Source organism: Physeter macrocephalus, chromosome 8, assembly GCF_002837175.3.
Source record: "Physeter macrocephalus isolate SW-GA chromosome 8, ASM283717v5, whole genome shotgun sequence".
Lineage (NCBI taxonomy): Eukaryota > Metazoa > Chordata > Mammalia > Artiodactyla > Physeteridae > Physeter > Physeter macrocephalus.
In genome coordinates this window covers 9,270,181-9,288,883 of record NC_041221.1, presented here as the reverse complement: position 1 = coordinate 9,288,883, position 18,703 = coordinate 9,270,181, and positions in this window count along the sequence as shown.

Here is an 18,703-nt window from a genome sequence, read left to right as displayed (position 1 = left end):
CTGTTACAGTGGAGGATTACTGGACTGAATGTCAATATTATGACATAGTATGAGTGTGTTTCATGTTTGGTAATTGCAGTCATTGTTGCTTTTGTTGTGGTCATCCATTTACAATGCTTGGTGTTAGTTTATTTATCTCTTGTAAAAATAAAATACAGTGTGTGTGTGTGGAAAAAAAAAAAAAGCTTTGCTGAAACCCTTCAGGGAGTTCGGGGTTTGGGGGGCCTGAGCCAGCCATTCCCCTTGCGTGACCCTGCAGTGAACCTTTCTCTGCTCCAAATTCCAATGTTTCGGTACAGTTTGGCCTCGCTGTGCATGGGGCACGTGAACCTGCATCCGGTTCAACAGGAGGAGACCTGGTCTCTGAATTACGGTGTCTGCCGTGGGCAGGATGGGGCAGCAGCCCCCCTTCCAGAATTCACGTTGGTTTTCCTCTCTCTACATCTACTTGGGGGCTAAATGTTGAAGTAGAGAGCCTAGAGGGGTTAGATAGATATTTAATGACTAAGAAACCCTGGTATGTGTTGAAATTACAATGTAACAGAGACATTTAGCTCTTACTTGGAGTTTCTATCTGTAGTGGGCTGAATTGTGGTCCCTCCCTCTCCCTACCCCGAATTCATATGTTGAAATCCTGACCCCAGTACCTCAGAATCTGACCTTATTAGGAGATAGGGCTTTACAGAGGTAATTAAGTTAACATGAGGTCATTGGGATGGGTCCTGATCCAATAGGACTGGTGTCCTTCTAAGAAGAGAGCTTAGGACACAGACACATGCAGAAGTGAGATGGTATGAAGACCCAGAGAGAAGACGGCATCTACCAGCCAACACCTTGATCTTGGACTTCTGACCTTCTGAGCTGTGAGAAAATAAGTTTCTGTTGTTTTAAAACCCCCCGTCTCTGGTACTTTGCTATGGCAGCCCTAGCAAACGAATACACCACCTCATGCAATGCTAGAGTGAAATTCTCCTTTTAATATGTAAACAGTTGTTCATAAATCATTTCACATTTCTTGTCTAATCATTCACAGATTTTGTATAAATGATGCTACATATCTGAAGTGAAGGAAATAGCACTGATAAAGGGCAGAGAGATTTTCAAAAGTCTGCCCGGCTGAAGGCTGGAATATTTTGAGTAATTTACTATAGACACTGTGAAAGTTGGGCAGCTGTTTTGCTTTAAACATTCGTTTCTTCCATAGGGAGTGGAAAATTACTCTGAGAAGGGATTCTAAAAAGTTGATTCTCATTCTTTGCGCCAAGTTTTCCAGGAGAAGTTAACAAAAAGATTGTCTTTATCTGGAGGGACTTTTTGAGCTGCTGCCTCCTTTGCTGTCTCGATTCTGCCCATTTTTGTCTCCACTCCCACCTCATCCTATTGGGTACTTGTTAAGCAAATAATATACACGCCCAGGGTTGGATTTATTATTTTTATGCAGATTGTTAAAAATAGTGCAACTGTGGGCAGAGGAATGGCCACAGGAAGTGATTCACTTCCTCTGGTCGGTTTCTCTGACACCTACCAGGACCAGAGAAATACAAATAATGGAAGGGTTCATGCTGGAAAGTCATGGCACCATCTCTTGATTCTCATTTCTGCCAGTGACTAACTCAATCTAGGATGTGCTTCTACTTGCCACCCAGGCTGTATGTCTTTGAAGTCTGGGATCACGCTTAACATCTACCCGAGGAAACTGATTCTTCACTCTGGCAGGTATCTGGCACAGTTGCTAAAACTGGACTTTACCTACAGCAGAGACACTTTCCCCTTTGCTTTTGGGGAGATGATGGGGGCTCACGTTGGTGGTGTGGCTTCCCATCGCTGATCCTTGGTCTGCTTCAATCCAGTTTCAGCAAACCTTTCACAATGGTTCAAACCATTTTACCTGGTCTTGATCCTAGACTCCATTCGCTTCTCTTAGACGATGGTATGACCAGACGAGTATAATTACGACAATCTTGAGCCTTGCCTGGTGTCTACAGATTGTGTTTTCTCCAACATGATCTCATTAATGTGCATCAATTCTGGAAGGGCATTGGCGCCCCTCACTCGATTCACTATCTGGGCAAGGGAACAGGGTTCAAAGACCCCACAGGTTGACAGTGAACCTTCCTTGTGGACCACTCAGCCTGAGAAATGGGGAAATATGATTTTACCCAGCATGTTAAACGTAGGTGAGCTACAGTTGGGGAGACTCCTGCAGGGTGGGTCTGGGCTCCTGGAAGCCTTCAATTCTCCTTTCTTATTCTTATTCTCAGTAACGGATGTCACACATTATTGTTCTACTAAATCTTCAAGCCTTGAGTAAAGAATAGTTTTTTGAAAGACGTAAATATAGATTTTTAAAAATCACCCAATGAAGATTTTGGAATAAGGCGGATTAAAAATAAAGAAAGAAATGAAATGAGAAATCACATCACAATAGTTACAAAAAAATCCATCAAGGGCCATTAGGAGAAAAAAAAATCAAATCATTTGAGATGTTGGAAAAATAATTTTTAAAAGTTAAAAAATTAAAAGCATTATTTTTAATCCAATACACAAAAACCAGTGTTTTCATTCCACATTCTCGTTAGTAAAGAGTTTGGGAAAGGAAGATAAAAGGGAAAACAGGAAGAGATATGGGTGGGTGGGAGAGATACAGAGCGGAGGAAAGGGGAATGAAGAGGAAAGTACAGACAGGCTGGATGGCTGTTCAAAAAAAGGCAGCGGGACCCACAGAATAAGTCAGAGAAGCATAGTATGAGGGACAGGACAGAGCTAAAAGTCCAGGGACCTTCTGAAGAGCTTGTAGATTATTCTTACTGCAGGCTGGTCCCTGGCCCTGCGGGCCTTCCTTTGCCCCATCCTATATGTATGACTGCCATTTGAAAAGCAGACTGGCTAGTCACCCAACATTTGGAAGTTTTCAATGGCTCTTCCTCAAGCAAGCCAAAGTGGCATTTGAAATGGATGGTTTCAGACAGCTTGGGAAGGATGCCCTCCAGTGGGTCAGAGCAATAACCCCTAAGGTTTGGAATAAGAGGGACAAAGGACAGAGGGCCCTTCAGTGGGCAGGTCCTCCAAGACAGCCCGCCAGAGGTTCTTAAGCTGGGGTGTACGACCCCCCCCCAGACATCATATCTCCACCTGTAAGGGCTCAGCTACTGAGTGTTTTCCTGGGAGAGGGTGCTTCTCTTCCTCCAGGATCACTGAGTTAGACTGCACCCAGGGGGAGCGGGGCTACCCAACAGCGAGATAAAACCCCTTCCAGCAGGAAGAGAAAGGGCGAGATCACGAAGGTAGTTGCACTGCAATCCCACGGTCATTTCCAACTCTATAACAACCTCTGGTTCTGTGATTGAACAAAAAAGACTGAAGCTCTTGATAGGTGTCATTAAAAAATTTTTTTTTTTAATTTTAAAATTCAAACATGTAAAAAATAAATCAGCAGTTCAGGAGTGTATAAAGAACAGAGGAGAGCACCATCTTTAATACCATTCCCGGGCGATAATCATCGTTCAACATTTGGGATATATCCATTCATTCTTCCACATTAAAAATATGCAGAGCTGGGCTTCCCTGGTGGCACAGTGGTTGAGAATCTGCCTGCAATGCAGGGGACAAGGGTTCGAGCCCTGGTCCGGGAAGATCCCACATGCCACGGAGCAACTAAGCCTGTGAGCCACAACTACCGAGCCTGTGCTCTAGAGCCCACGAGCCACAACTACTGAGGCCCGTGTGCCTAGAGCCCGTGCTCTGCAACAAGAGAAGCCACTGCCATGAGAAGCCCGCGCACGGCAACAAAGAGTAGCCTCTGCTTGCCACAACTAGAGAAAAGCCCGCATGCAACAACGAAGACCCAACGCGCCACAAATAAATAAATAAATAAACTTATTTTAAAAATATATATATGCAGAGTTAAACATATGAAACATACCACACATAAACACGGATAACGTCTTTTGTATGCAACTCACTAATTTTATTTGCCATCTCATGGCAAACAGTGGATACACTGCCATGTCAGTACTTAACATCTCTTTCATTCTTTTTTTTTTTTTTTTTTTAATTTGGGCTTATGTGTACTGGAATTAAAACAGTACAAGAAAAAAACATGATTGGTCCTAAGACTTCAGCACTGTTAAGATTTACTGAGGCACTGTTGAGGGTCCAGAGAGAGAACTGCAGGGTGATCTCTGGCTAAACCCGCCAGCTTCCCCCTGGCCAGGTGGAGCTTTTCAGTAAATGCCCGAAAGCAGCAGTCATGGGAGCTATTTCTCAGGGCTGCCGGGCGCATGTTCTCCCAGGCAGGATGTCAGGTCAGCAGAGTTGCCTTCTGTACCTCCCGTGCTGTGATGCTCTTTCCTCTCCTGTCCCCCAGCCTGCGTGATCCAATCTCTGACGCTCTTGGATGTGAAAATCTGCTTGTGGGAAAGGCCTAGAAACGTCGGCTCACTCTCTCTGTGTCTACCTGTAAGTGACAACCGTGGAAACCCAAGTTCTGGCCCTTGGAAAGCGCACCTTGGGATGGAACACGGGGTGTCAATTTCCATCATCATCGCAAAGGCTGCTGTTGGGGAACTCTTAGTTCAGTCAGGCATTTTACTTCTTATCACCTCTGATCTTCAGAAACCCTAGGAGGGAGGGATTACTATCTCCATTTTATAGAAAAGGAGCATAAAGCCCAGAGAGCTTAAGGAACTTGTCCCACGTTGCACAACTTCATGGTAGAAGCAGAATTCCTTTGGGGGTCTCTCTGTACCCTTCACACTGCACCCGGCCAACCTGGTGAAGGAGGCATTGGCCTCTGCACCCACGCCGTGTGGCCCTAAGGCAGCTGCCTGGCCAGAGTCAAGCCTGCCAGTGGTCACTTAGAAAGTGGAGCTCCCAGCTGGGGTAGGAGGCTGGAGGCCTTGGGTTCTCCCGGAGACTTCAGGGGGCCACGACCTCCAAAACCATCCTGGACGGCAACCTCCGTATCACTGACCCACCTCCCTAGCCCGCTGGACCTCTGGTCTCATAACAGAAACATTTCAGCATTGGTGTCTTAAACACTTGGGATCTAAGCCTGGCCTCTAACCCAGGGTGTTGGTAACATGAATATGTCACTCCTGGGTGTCAAAATCTTCTGATAACCTGGCTTGTTTATTGTAGGTCTTACTGCAGGTGTCTTTCGTTGTAAACTATTTCAAACTTTCTTTGAAGGTCAAGGGTGTTCCAAAAAAACTGTAGAGGGGTGTAGGAAAATTGGATAGAATTCAGAGAAGAACAAAAGTAATGACTCTGAGAATGGAAAACAGGCCTCTTAGGACAGGGGATTAAGGTAATTATTCGTTTCCTGGAGGGAAGCTGAGGGGTGGCTATCATTCTTAAGATCTTGGCTGGATTCTGACCGCTGACTAGCTGACTAGCGATTCCTAACTCCACAGACAAAAAGGAATTTGTCCTCGAAGGGGGCATTCTGGCCAGATGTGGTTACTGCTCGCTGGTCCAGGCCCCTGGCCCTCTTCAGAGCCCCTTGGTATCTGCCTCTCGCTTGGTTCTTGGAATTGCCTTGTGAGGGAGGACAAGGATGCTTATGGCTTTGCCACTTACTCTCTTACCAGAAACTGGCTGAATCTCATGAAATTTCTGCACCTCTTGATTCCTCACCAGCAACATGAAGATGTTAATTGTATCTATCTGATGATTAACTGAATTAACCTATGCAAATGTTCTGAAGAGTGGTGGTCACATTGCAAAGACAATGTAAGAGTGAGCTATTACTGTTGCTGAAATCAGAAACAGAGGACCAGGGGAATTCAGAGGCTTGCACAAGGCTTGGACTAGACTTAATGTTTAAAATTAATCAATTTGCTATTTATTAACGGAGTATGAGTTATGTAAGCAAAAATGAAGTGTGCACAGCTGGATGAATTTTGATCACTGCAGCACCCGTGCGGGTATCACCCCCCGGTGTGTTTCCAGTGGCTACACAGTGCATGGTCAATGGCAGGGGTTGCCCCAGTTTGCTCAACAATCCTTACTGCAGGGCACACAGAATCTAATGTTAGAAGGGGCTCCTCATCTTTGGTGTTTCGCCGCTGCCACCACCAGCATCACCTCTGGGTCCTGGTGGGGTAACAGAGTCAGCCCTGAATCAGAGTCAGGGAAGTGGTTTTGGCCCTTCCTCCTTCTGGTCCAGACTCACCGACTCTGCCGGCGCCGCTGCAGCAACATCCCCCTCGGTGCCCCACTGTCCCTGCTCCCCGCATTTCCCAGGGAGCCTTCCACGAGGTGACCCAGAGCACCTGGCACCTTGACCAGTGTCCACGAGGCTCCACCCTTCCTGGGTCCCTGCTGTTCTCCAAACGTGCCACGAGTAACCCCTCCTCAAATATCTCTCTGCCATCCTCCCTTCCTTCCTTCAGCTCTGGGCAACAGTCGCTTTATCCAAGGGCTTCCCTCATCTCTGCCCCTCCACGGCCTCTCTGCTCTCTGACCCCTCGCCTGCCTCGTCTTACTGCAACGTTCATCACCTGGTACCTGTTTATCACTTTGTGGTCCATCTCCCCCTCCACCCAACGTCAAATGCACACTCCGCAAGAGCCACAGTTTGTTTCCTCCATTGCTGATTACCAGCGGGGAAATGTGTGGGGTGTATTAATTAGGGATTTGGGATTAACATACACACGACTATATATAAAATAGAGAACCAGCAAGGACCTACTGTAGAGCACCGGGAACTCTAGTCAATATCTTGTAATAACCTATGATGGAAAAGAAGTCATGTATAACTGAATCACCTTGCTATACACCTGAAGCTTTGTATATCAACTATACTGCAATTGGAAAAAAAAAAAAAAAAAAAAAAAAGAAAGAAGGCTGCCTGAGGCTGAAAGTGAGGGTTGAGGGTGTCCTCTTGGGCCTGCGGGGGGAGGCTGTGGGCGTGGGACTCTCTGCTGCCCCCTCCTCGGGGCAGCGGGGTGTCAGAGCGCGACGATTGCTCGAGGGAGTTTTAGAAGAGCTCTCCCTAAGGCTCTGGTTAGTAACCTGGTGTTGATGCATTTGGATGACGAAAAATATGGTCCCCATTTTCACCACGGCCTCACTGATATTTAGCATTTTCTTGACTTGTACATGAGCTAAGCTCTCCGCATGATCATTAGCAGGACTTGTGATTTTGTCACTGATACCGTTCACGTGTTCTCAGGGCACATTATAGTTGTTGCAGCTGTCTTGGTATCTGTGTTTTGCTCATATTATAACTATTAGGGACACCACTAGATCATTTTATTTAACAAGTTAATAAAGAAGCATGTCGACCACACATTTATTTTCGTACTATTTTGATATCTGATGTCAATGTCATTGATTTGCTTTGAGATCCTATGTATTCTATTTTGTGAATTTAGAAACATTTCCTGAGGAGCAGTCCACAGGTGTCACCAGAGAGCCGAGGGGATCCAGGACACACAGAGGAAGGGGTTCTTGTCGATGGGGTTGAGATAGAAGATGGAACCTTGGCTGTGGCGAGGAAAAGGTCTCCTTCAGACCAGAAGCCTCGGCCCCTCCCATTCAACCTTGCTGCAGGTAGGGCCTGGGACTTGGGCCAAGGGTGACCTTGGCCTTGGCAGGAAGGAGCTAAACCTTTCCCCTATCCAGGCTTTTCCGTCAGCTCTCCCATCCCTCCCCTCCAATTCTCTTTCCGTTCCGGCCCCAACTCTTCCCACTAAACACCATGAAGGCCCCTCGTATCCTCCCAGGATTTGCTGCTGTCATAGAGGGAGACAAGTGACCTTGCCCTTCCCTGGTTGTCAGGGTGAGGACACCTGCGGGGAAGTGTTTACAAAGCCAGCTGCCCGCTCCCGGGCACCCAAGTCCCTAATCTAGACAGAGCCTTTCTATTTTGGACAAACACTAAATTCATAAAGACAGATGATCAAATTTTCCTATCAGGTTCAAACAGAACACTAAACTGTAGTGACGAATGAGTCTCTAAGTCCAAAGCGAAGATTTGCAGAAAGGATGCTGGTAGGAAGGAAAATGTAGAAAGAGTAAAACAAAGTTATCCATGTCGGCAGATCATGTAACCTGTTATTCTCATGAAATACTTTCTTCTGTTTAGTTTCCTTAGTGGAGGCTGGAGAATGTAAAGGAGACAATAGGAATTACTTTATTTTGGTCTCAATCGTGAAGGCCACTGTGTGAACTTGGGCAAGTCACTGAAACGTATTTCATTTCTCATTTTATGAACCAGTCATTTTCTCTCTCTGTATCTCTCTTTTTCTCTGTGTCTCTGTTTCTGTCTCTGTCTCTGTCTCTCTGTGTCTCTGTCTGTCTCTCTTTAACACACACACACACACACACACACACACACAAATACACACACACTAGTTAAGGATAAGGTCTAAGTGCCACTCCCCTTTTCATTTCTCTGCATGAAGAGACTCCATGGCATCAAAGCCCGTACACAGCACCCTTTGCAGATTCAGCTCCTGGCTACAGCCCCGTCTCCTTCCTCAGGTCCCAAGAATATTATGTGACCAAGTGTTAATATCTGAAAAATGCTTTGAAGTCTTGGGAAAAGACACCATATTAAAGGATTCTTAAAAAATCATTATCCTGCCTAAAATGTAGAACCATGCCCAGCAAGAAGGCTATGATTGTGTGAGCAGGCCAAGCTAATGATTTAGAAGTTATCATTGAAACAACAAATCAACTCAGACCATAAATTAGACCCTAAAGTAAAGCCTTCGGACCTCAGAGTCTTCATCTTACTCTTGAGCAAGTCTTTAGAACAGAAATGTGTCTCATTTCATCACACATATAACCTACTTTCACATCTAAATATTCTTCATAGAATGTGACCACTTGCCAAATTTAGAACACGATAAACCTTTTTTTTTTTTGGTCGGGGGAGGGCTGAGAGGGATCCCGACTTTCCTGAAAAAAAAAAAAAAAAATCACACTGCAAAATGCAGGGAGGAACATATCCCACTTCCAGAATATATATGGCTGGTTCAGTTGCCCCAGTCCAAAAGCGCTATCCGAGCATCTATTTTTCCAAGCAGTTGAGAGAAATGATGTGTACATTTTTCATGTGTAATTAGGCAGTGTAAGGCGATCCCCGCTGCCGACGGGCTGCCGCTGCCCTCGTCGGGTGAATGGCTTCCAGATTTCACCCCCATCTCTTCTGTCTAGACTCTACGTTGCTACTTTTTTTCCTCCTCGCTTAAAACAGACTCCAACGTAAAATGCCAAAAACAGAAGGCTTGTCCCTCTTTCTCATAAAGATGTGGGACAGAGCTCGCTCTGCCAGACAAGCAGGGGCCCCAGACTTTCATAAGACACGTGTCATCTGAAGCTGGCATTAAAGATTGTCCAGGCGTTTCAGCGGGTCATGCAAACCTTTTTTTTTTTTTTTTTTTAAATATGGTTTTCATTAAGAAAGAGAGTATTTCTAGAGAGGTGTGGTGCAGTTTGGAGCTGGGGGAGCGAAGGGTAGGAAGAGAGGCGGGGAACAACAACGGCGTTATTGATGCCACGGCTGAAATGTACATTGTCTTATAAAAGGGCTTTTGGGGAGTGAAAAAATCATCTCATTCTATTACCAGGGGCCTATCTTGTTGCGTGTGCTGATAATTCAGGTTAAAATCTAGTCACTTAATAGAAGAAAATGGAGAAGTTCTTATGACACTAATGCCATTTATTAATTGTAAGAATTTTTATGTATCCTGTTCTCGGGGGGAGTAAAAAAGTCATTTTTTAAAACTTAGACTTAAGAAAACCCATATTATTACTGAATTTATTTAATAAGATGAGACAGGTAGTTGAAGGTCCGTGTGATGTGACCAAGAAGGGCTGGGATAGATTCACGTTTTGGTTGTTGAAAGCTGCCTTGTTTAATCTCATCCAAAACTTCTGCAGTTTCTATGGAGATGAAGCTCATATTCTTCTGTTTACCAAGCTGCTTCCATATGTGATTAACAAACAAAGATAGTAATACAGAAAATCATTTTTAAAGAAAAGGATGAATAAAATAGTGCTGTTTATTGGGTATCAAAAATAAAATAATACTTTCTCAGAAAGCTGGAGACGGTTTCAGTTTTCACTGAAACAAAGCAAAACAGAAGTAGTGAACGCGCAGTACGAAAATAAGCTTCAAATAAGTAAATGATAAGAAAATTCAAATCCTTCTGTATATTTTCTTTTTCTGTCTCCCCTCCCTGGTCTATTTTAAACTACACCCCACAGGGTGGTACCCATGGGGCTGTTAACTAGAGGTTTAAAACCTGAGAACCTAGTTGTAGTTTGTGTTATAAACTCTTCAGGGATTACTGCTAGCCTTTTACTAAAAATATGCAAAATCATCCTTAAATTCTAGGACTTGGGTAGAATGTTCAAATCTTCAGAATCAGTTAATTTGCCAACTTTTAAAAAAATCTGCTTTATACATTGGTACCATGTAGGCTGTAGAAAATCAACTGTATGGTAATTGTTTCAAAGGCGATTCAGCAGCCACGAAGCTGAAACGAATGATCCAACAACACTTTAAAAATTCCTGCATTTACCAGTGTTCCAGAGAACTTGAGAACTAGAAAAAGGGGGAGAATTGACTAGATTTTGAAAACTCCTCAACCTCAGCAAAAAGACCAAAGTCCTTACAGCCGAGAAATGAAAAGCCAGCTGTATGAGGCAGAAGAGACAAAGAGTAAGCGAAGAAGGGGGTTTCTGACACCTTGGATAAGAGATTTTTGTAGGCCAAGGAGGTCCGGGAACACCCCACAACATAATTTCACTTTTGAATTTATAACCAATTTTCTTAACAGTGCTAGACCCCAGTACTAAATGTTTCCTTAAAAACATTATAAACTCTTTAGGAGGCACTGCTGGCCTTTTACGGAAGACCATGCAAATTCATGCTTAGGTTATAGAACACGGGTTGAATTCCCAAATCTTGAATCAATAAACACAACAAAAAATCCAAATATGTGCCATATACATTGTGTCGAATACATTTTATTCCTTTACTCCTAATTTAAATGTGTATGTTTGGATTTTATCTGATTAGGATAATAATATGTCTATAAAGCAGAGTTTAACTTTAATCTCTGGAATTTGTATTCCAAGATTTATCTGCTTTGACTTCTACTCATTCACACAGTGATTTTGTTTATAATGCTTTATCAAGAGTTGTCATCTGCCTTGCTGTGATTTTGCTTGGACATCTAAATACAGCTTCCTAGATGGATATAGTTTGCATCTACTTAAAATTAAATAGCTCTGCTGAACGAATGAGATCTTATCTAATCTGTTATTGCATCTGAGTTCACCCCAGTGACTCATGAACTGTGTCCATTTCTCTCTCTCATTACACTTAGCACAGTCCTCTGCCAGGATGAGTTTGCATACCTCTCTCCCCCATCACACGGTGAATTCCTGGAGGGCAGAGGCATATCATCTCTTCATCCTTAGTGCCTGGCATGATGCATACATTCACTAGGTGCTTAAATGGATGTGTGCTTCTCCAGTGGGTGCCTGATCCACTTTCAGTGGAGTGAAGAAAGCACAGAGGCAATAAATCTCAGTTTGAACCGCTTACAGGAAGCCCACCTAGGTTGGGTTTCCCGAGGTCAGAAAAGATTTCGCCTGCAGCTAGACTCTGCCATAATACTCTGCCTCACTTCTATAGCCCTTATTTTACATATCCTTTGTGTAGATTCTTGTGTAGGAGACTTAATTTCCTTATAAGGAAGTGAGCTCGGGAAAACTGGGATCATTTAGTTCTACATCTTTGTACTGCGCATTGCACCAGGCATGGGAAAGCGTGCGTTGTGGGCACAGGGGGCAATAATCTCTTGAATTTCTCTTTTACGTCTGCCCAGCACGTCGCAAGTGAATGGGAAGCAAGTCACCTCGTTGGGTGTTTCTTTATGCGGCGTTGTGCTCACGGCCAAGAGAAAGGCAATTTTTGATGAAGCTTTATTTTTCTCTGGAAAATATCTAAATGCTCTACTCTGTCTTTACGTGTCAAATGACCACCACAGATTGTCCTGGAAGTGAGAGGACATTTTGGCCAAACAGAGGCTGAGAAACATGGCTTCTGGCTGTAACTCAGACTCTGATGTATTCATTTAAAATGAGGAGAAACGAAACCCCAGGAAAGTCTGATGGTGCATTTAACTGTAATAAAATTTAGAGATCTCTCCACGGCAAAACCTGAGACCCAATTTGCCAAACGGACGGGCGTGGAGCCCTCCGCAGTGCCAGTCATAGAAACACTTCTGCCAAGACAGGAACAACAGCCTACGGTGCAAAGCATGCCATCTGCATGGGCTCAAATTTTGCATGCTGGTGCATAATTTTTTTTTTTTTTCTGTTCACATCAGAGAACACAGGGTTGGAGTTGTTTTCAGACGACTTAAGTAGCACTCATTTAAATTATTCAAAAGTTGTATTTGGCTGAATGTTGAGTTTCATTCCTTCTTAAACTGGGATCATTTCCAAGGATTGTTAAAAAAAAAAAAAAAATCCCAGTGACTTTAGTGGTGAAAGAATGTAACTAATTTGGTGATAGCCCCCATAGAAACAGACAGCTAGCTCAACAGACGTGGTCTGGTCTGAGGCGATGTAGCCCGCGGTGGGACCTGGGGGCTGGCGGGGCTCTGCTGGAGCTCGTGAGAGGGGCTCAGTCCCAGGAGTGGCCGCGCAGACGGTGGGAAACGGCAGGGCGGGGGGGAGGCAGAGCTGCCACGGCTTATACCCGCTCGCTGGGGGGAGATCATAAAAATTATGTAACTTTCATCTTAATTGCCAAGAGTAAATGGACAGCTGAGGCTGCCTATTCATTAGCAATCTGGCTCTCGTGTGCGTGCCTAGAAACAATACGCACAGGGAAAACCACTCTTTAGAACTGAACGCTTTGGAGAAAAGGTTCCCGTTTTCTTTTCTTTGGAACTGGGCGGTGAGGCCCTGGGTTCTGGGGTTGTCTTTCCACGATGATGATTTGGAATTGTCTGCTGAAGCGCCTCGTCAATGAACAGGACTCTGTAGCTGATTGCTTAACGGAATGAACACAAATTGGCCTGCCTCAACTTAGACACATTTGGAAGACAGTGTGTGTTTCCACAGAAGTATATATTCTTCCTATCTATCTATCTATCCATCAATCATCTATTTTCTATCAATCATCTATTAAATATCTATCAACTATCAATCATTTATCTTTCTTTTTATCTATCATTTATATCAATCAGTCATCTATTTTTATCTTTTTATCTATGTGTCATTTATATCTATCATCTATTCTATCTATCATATCTATCATCTATCTATTGTCTATCATATCTATCTACCTATAATATCTATCAATCATCTATCATATCTATCTACCATCTATCATATCTATCTACATCTATCATATCTATCTAGCTATCATCTATATCTATCATCTATCATATCTATCATATCTATCTAGCATCTATCATATCTATCATCTATCTATTGTCTATCTATCTATCTATCATCATCTATCTATCTCTCGAACAACTCACACAAACTACATTATGCTTTGCTCTTAGCTCCAGTATATTTTAATCCAAGCCAAAGCAGATCCAATTTAATTCCTTTCAAACCAATTTAAAAAACATTTATTCAATATCTGTCATGTGCCAGGCTCCGGGAGTACTAAGATAAATAGGACAAAACCAAGCAGCAAGCAGCCTGCCTGTTTGGCAGGAGACAGAGGCAGATGTCATCAGTGTCCTGTGCTGAGTTCCGTAGTGGGCAAGATGTGTGAACCAAGATGGACACGGTGCAGCCCGGCCTGTGGGAGGGGCGGCGTGAGAAACAGCCACGACTGCTGGCTGCCCTGTGCGATGCCCTCTGCCACCACGTTCTCTCTGACGTTCGCAGAGGGATGAGCACCTACGTTCTCAGTGCCCAGGGGGTCTGTGTTGCCCTGGGGGCTGTGCTCTGTGCCAGGTGGGGCTCTTTTCCTCTGACACCATGAGTCATGCGGTCCGGGTCACCCATGGGTGACGCAGGTCACACCGCGTGTAGTTTACCCTGACCTCCCAGGACTTCCTTCTGTGAGGGGACAGGGTTGCGCTGTTTGCCTCGGTGGTGGTGTTTGGAAGGGTGAGGTTCTCCGGGATAACAGGGAGCTTTGGGCATTTGTAGACGGTGGCAGAGATGCCACCTTCTTTGTCACCAGCATCCTCACCAGTCAGGTTGTGAGAGGGTGAGGCCTCCAATTCTCCACAGACGTGGCCTTCTGGCTCATTCTGGGTTCTAGAGCCCAGTGCTGGCTGTACCGCCTGGGCCTTGGTCCGCCCCTGGATCAGGTCCACGGGTCTGCTCTGTACTGACACCGGCAGGACGAGGGTCAGGGCACACGTGGACAACAAACGGCCCCTTGGTGATGTTTTGTATGGTTCCCATCAAACACAGACCTGAGACAGGGCTTTGGGTTCAGGAAGTTTATCTGGAAAGTGATCCCAGCAAGCAAGAGTGAGGGAGTCGGGGAGAGGGATGGGGGCGGGCAAACCAGTGAAAAGAACGTGTTCTGGGCGTGGCTTCTGCACCAATGGGCAGTTAGGGCCCAATCCGTGGAAACCATCAGAGGAGCCGTGCAGCATATGCTTCAGAGTTGTGCCTCTGAGCTGGGACATTGGCCCACCACGTGCCACCCCTCGTGGTTGAGGGCTGGGATCTGTGCCTCCCCGGCTCTCCTGGGATGCCTTGCACAAGCGCTGAGCAAGCTCTGGGCACCCCAGAGAAGGCTTCTCCAAGCAGCCAGAGAGGCTCAGACAGAAACTGTGGACGCAGGCGGAAATGGTCCACCACACTACGGGTGAGCTCGAGGGGCCGGTGGGGTCCAGGGCAGGGCGTAGACTGTGTTGATCATCTTTAGGTACCAGGAGGTGAGTTAAGTCACAACTGCATGAGATTTAGGATGTGATGCTAAAGGTTCGTGAATCAACAGACATTTGTAAGATGGACTATCTTTGCAACGCCGTGCTTGATGCTACGACAATGAAAATGGTAGGCTGTGCACGGTTAAAAAAGAGCGGGAGAGGAGACTGGGTATATTGAGAGATTCATGTAAGGAAGTGATGGGTATCAGATCACAAAGAAAACCTGGACCCAGATTGTGGGTCAGTATCTATGTCAAACAAACACCTATGTCAAGGAATCACAAATCTTAATTCATACCATGATTTACACGTTCAGAGAAAGGGGATTTCTTCAGTGACTCTGAGCTCCCTCCTCTGTCCCACCTGCTGGTTAGCGGGAAAAATATTTGCTTTATGAGTGGGTCTGGTTTAGCACTTCTAGCCTGACCCAATAAATTAAACCGTTTCTCTAGGCAGGGCTAGGCCTCCCTGGTCTTCCCAAAGACTGGTACTCATCCAGTCTTTCACCGACTGGTACCCATGCAGGGACCACACCTGGAGTAGCACTGTCTTCTGCAAGAGATGGGGCTCTCAGACATAAACCCTCAGGTTTCGGGGGAAGGTCCCTTATCCTCCTGGTTGTCACTCACCCTGCTGGCAGCCTCGTGACCAGAGCCTGTGGCTGGTGGGGCCCATTGTTCAGACCCCTTCTGGGCGCCTCCGAGGCTTGGCCGAAACCTCCACCTGGCCTGTGAGCCCAGAGGTTAACTTCCAATGGTGACAGTGATCTTACCTCACCACGTGGGCTCGGGGGATCACAACTCAGCATCCACGCCACACGGGGGGACATGTGAGTCCCCCTCTGTCACCCTGGGCTCTGGGGCGTGGGAGCTTCCAGGTCCCTCATTGGGGATTGGGTGTCAGAACCCCCTTTGCCCCACCGTTGGCCTCACATCCCTGCATCTCTGCACAGAAGCAGAACGAGGCAGTAGGGACCCAGACTTCCTTATTCACGACTCCTCCCTTTATCTCCCACCAGTCCGCGGGCCTCAGAAGGGGGTGGGCTTTCCCCTATATTATGCTCTCCTCTCCTGAATCCAAATGCCCAGCTAAATGTGATGGCAGAGAGAGCTCTCATCTCCGCCACCGGGAGAGGACTCCCCGAGCGGGGTGCTCCAGGCCTGTGCAGTGCCGATAAGGGCCGAGGGTCTTCGAGAAAGGAGCTCTTGTCCTGCCCCTTAATCCTACTTGCATGTCAGAATCTTCTACCTTTAGTTTCTTCTGCAACAAATCTTAATCCCCCTTCTCCCTCCATGCAGGTAAGGTAGACATGGAGGTGAAGAGATCGCCCTCTGCAAGTCTTGTCCATGATTTCCAAATTCTCACCTGGTGCACTAGAAATGCATCTGGAATCTACCCAACGGGCAAGAGGTGCTCCTGAAGGCTTCTGAAGCCAGCTGTGGCGTGATGAGGTGAAGGCCCTTTGGCCCGATGGCATTTGGTATAGTGCCGGGGGGTAGGTGGGCAGTTAGGAGACGGCCTCCATGGCCAGAGGCTGTAAAAGCTCGAGTGAGAGGCCTGGACCCTGGGAACAGACAAAGTAGCTGTCCATGGGAGCTGTGGTGACTCAGTATGGCCGATGGTGACCATTTAGCTATGGGCCAAGTGATGGGCAGGTTCAAAGGTCAATTCTTATTGAGTATTTCTTATTGAGTTCCAAAGTGTGAATGATGCAGTTACGAGAAATTGGTGCTGTCCCAAGGCTGGGAAGGCTTGCTGGAGGGCGGGAATTAAATTAGTCTCAGGGCTGGCCAAGAGGGGTCCAGAAGGAGACTTTGAATAAGGAAGGGTGATGAGCTGGCCACACAGTGAAAACTCCCAAGATCTGGGTCTGAGTCTTGACTCACTCTGGAGCCCTTTGAACTTGGAGCGCCTCAGGCCTTGTTACTACTGCATAAGTGACTGAAAGGCACCTGCATGGTAAACATGCCTGTTGAATGGCAGACCACAATGAAGGAAGGAAGAACAGTCCAGGAAACGGGGGCAAAATGAGGAAGAAGTCCTAAGGTTCTAGGATTTGGGGACTGAGTCAAGATTGACACTAAACACAGGAGGGCAGTCTGGCCAGACAACTGTTTTGGGGGACAGAGTTCATCTTTGGAGCGCATTTTCTAGAATTATCTCATTAGATAGAGATTCTGGACTTCCTTCCTTATTCAATGAATGACTGTCATTTCAACAGCTGTGATCATTGACCCTGGAGGTCCATGCCTATGACCTGAGGAGCTTCAAACATCTGTATTGGTGCCATAGACCTCCCTGTCCCCCAAGATTCTGATTCACACCATCGGACATGGGGTCAAGAGGATGGCATTATTTTTGAAGCTGCCAGGTGGTTTTGACGTAGAGGCAGGGCTCTGATCACTGCTGTGTAGACCTCAGTTCTCCACCCACGCCTGGACTGAAATGTAAGGGAACCTCTGCCCAGAGGGTGCTGTTCTCCCTGCATGGGTGCACGGGAGAGAAGCAGGAGGTGTGTGTTCAGGGCTTATTGAAGAGAGGTGTAATTTCCAATATGTGCCCTCAATTAATCAATCAGTCAGTCACAGTGCAAAAAGCAGGGAGATAAAGATGAATAACCCAAATTCTCCCCTGGGAGTTCCTTTGTTTAGCCTATTTGAGGGCATCCACTCCAACAGCCTCAGTTAATAGATAAGAAAATTGAGATTTCAATCAAGAGGCCGTGACTTGCCCCAGGTCATAAGGCTGGTAAGGGCTGGATTCCTCTTCTCACTCATTCCTTGTCAATTGTCTGTGTATTTTATCTGAAATAGACTTTTCACCCATTTAAATTATATCAGGTCACCCATAATCATAGAATAATAATTTTCTATTCTAGGATACAAAAGAAAGTCATTAAGATATTGATTTTATTTGCATTTAGGCACTGTTATGCTAAGGCCTTTATCAACACAAAAAAAATCACTGAGAAGTTGTGTCAATTTTCTAAAAATGCAACTATTTGCGCAGTCATGAGTAATCCCATTGATGAAAACGTACATGAAGAAACTGTTCATTGATAGAATTAGGGTCACAGTATGTGTGTGAAGCTCGTAAGCAAATAAGTATAATAAGTATAATCATCAGAAGAGCTGCAGCAAATCTCCTGTTGTATCCTATGTAACTCCATTTTAAAAATGCAAATACAGTCTCCCGATCCATTTGGTGTAACCTTTGTCACCAAAGCTCACTGACAGATGTACAATGTGTTTCATATCAGCTCATCGTGTGCATTATGCAAGTTGATAGGAATTATGCATTATGCAATTTTATGGAGCAGTTTGTGGTCACCACGTGTTATTAAGAACTGCTGTGTATACTGCAGGCTTAAACTACATCTGACGGCGATCGAAGAAGTGCTTCAGAGGATAAGAGTGTTGCATGAAATTAGTTTGTCTAGGAGGGTGAGGAGCGCATAAAACTGACCTCTTAGCAGCTGATGATAAAAGATCCTGGTGATAGTGGGGGTGCTTTTGTGTTGGGTTGAAGACGCTCCCAAGAGCATTTACACCCCTGCCCTCTGGTGTTCACTTACAATCTACGATAAAGTCAGGGAATGGGATGGGGAAGGTGGTGAGGAGACGGCCCCCAGGGAAGCTACATTTAGGGCCCTAACTCTAGAATTCTGACGCTTATTCTCCTCCCTTTCCTGTCTTGGGTTGCCCCAAGGGAATGGTAGGAGCCCCATCCAACCATCTCCAGGATGAAAAGAAGGTCCCAATTGAATGAGTGGAGGCTGTGGCGGGGTGGGGGGTGGGGGGTGGGGGGTGGGGGGCGGG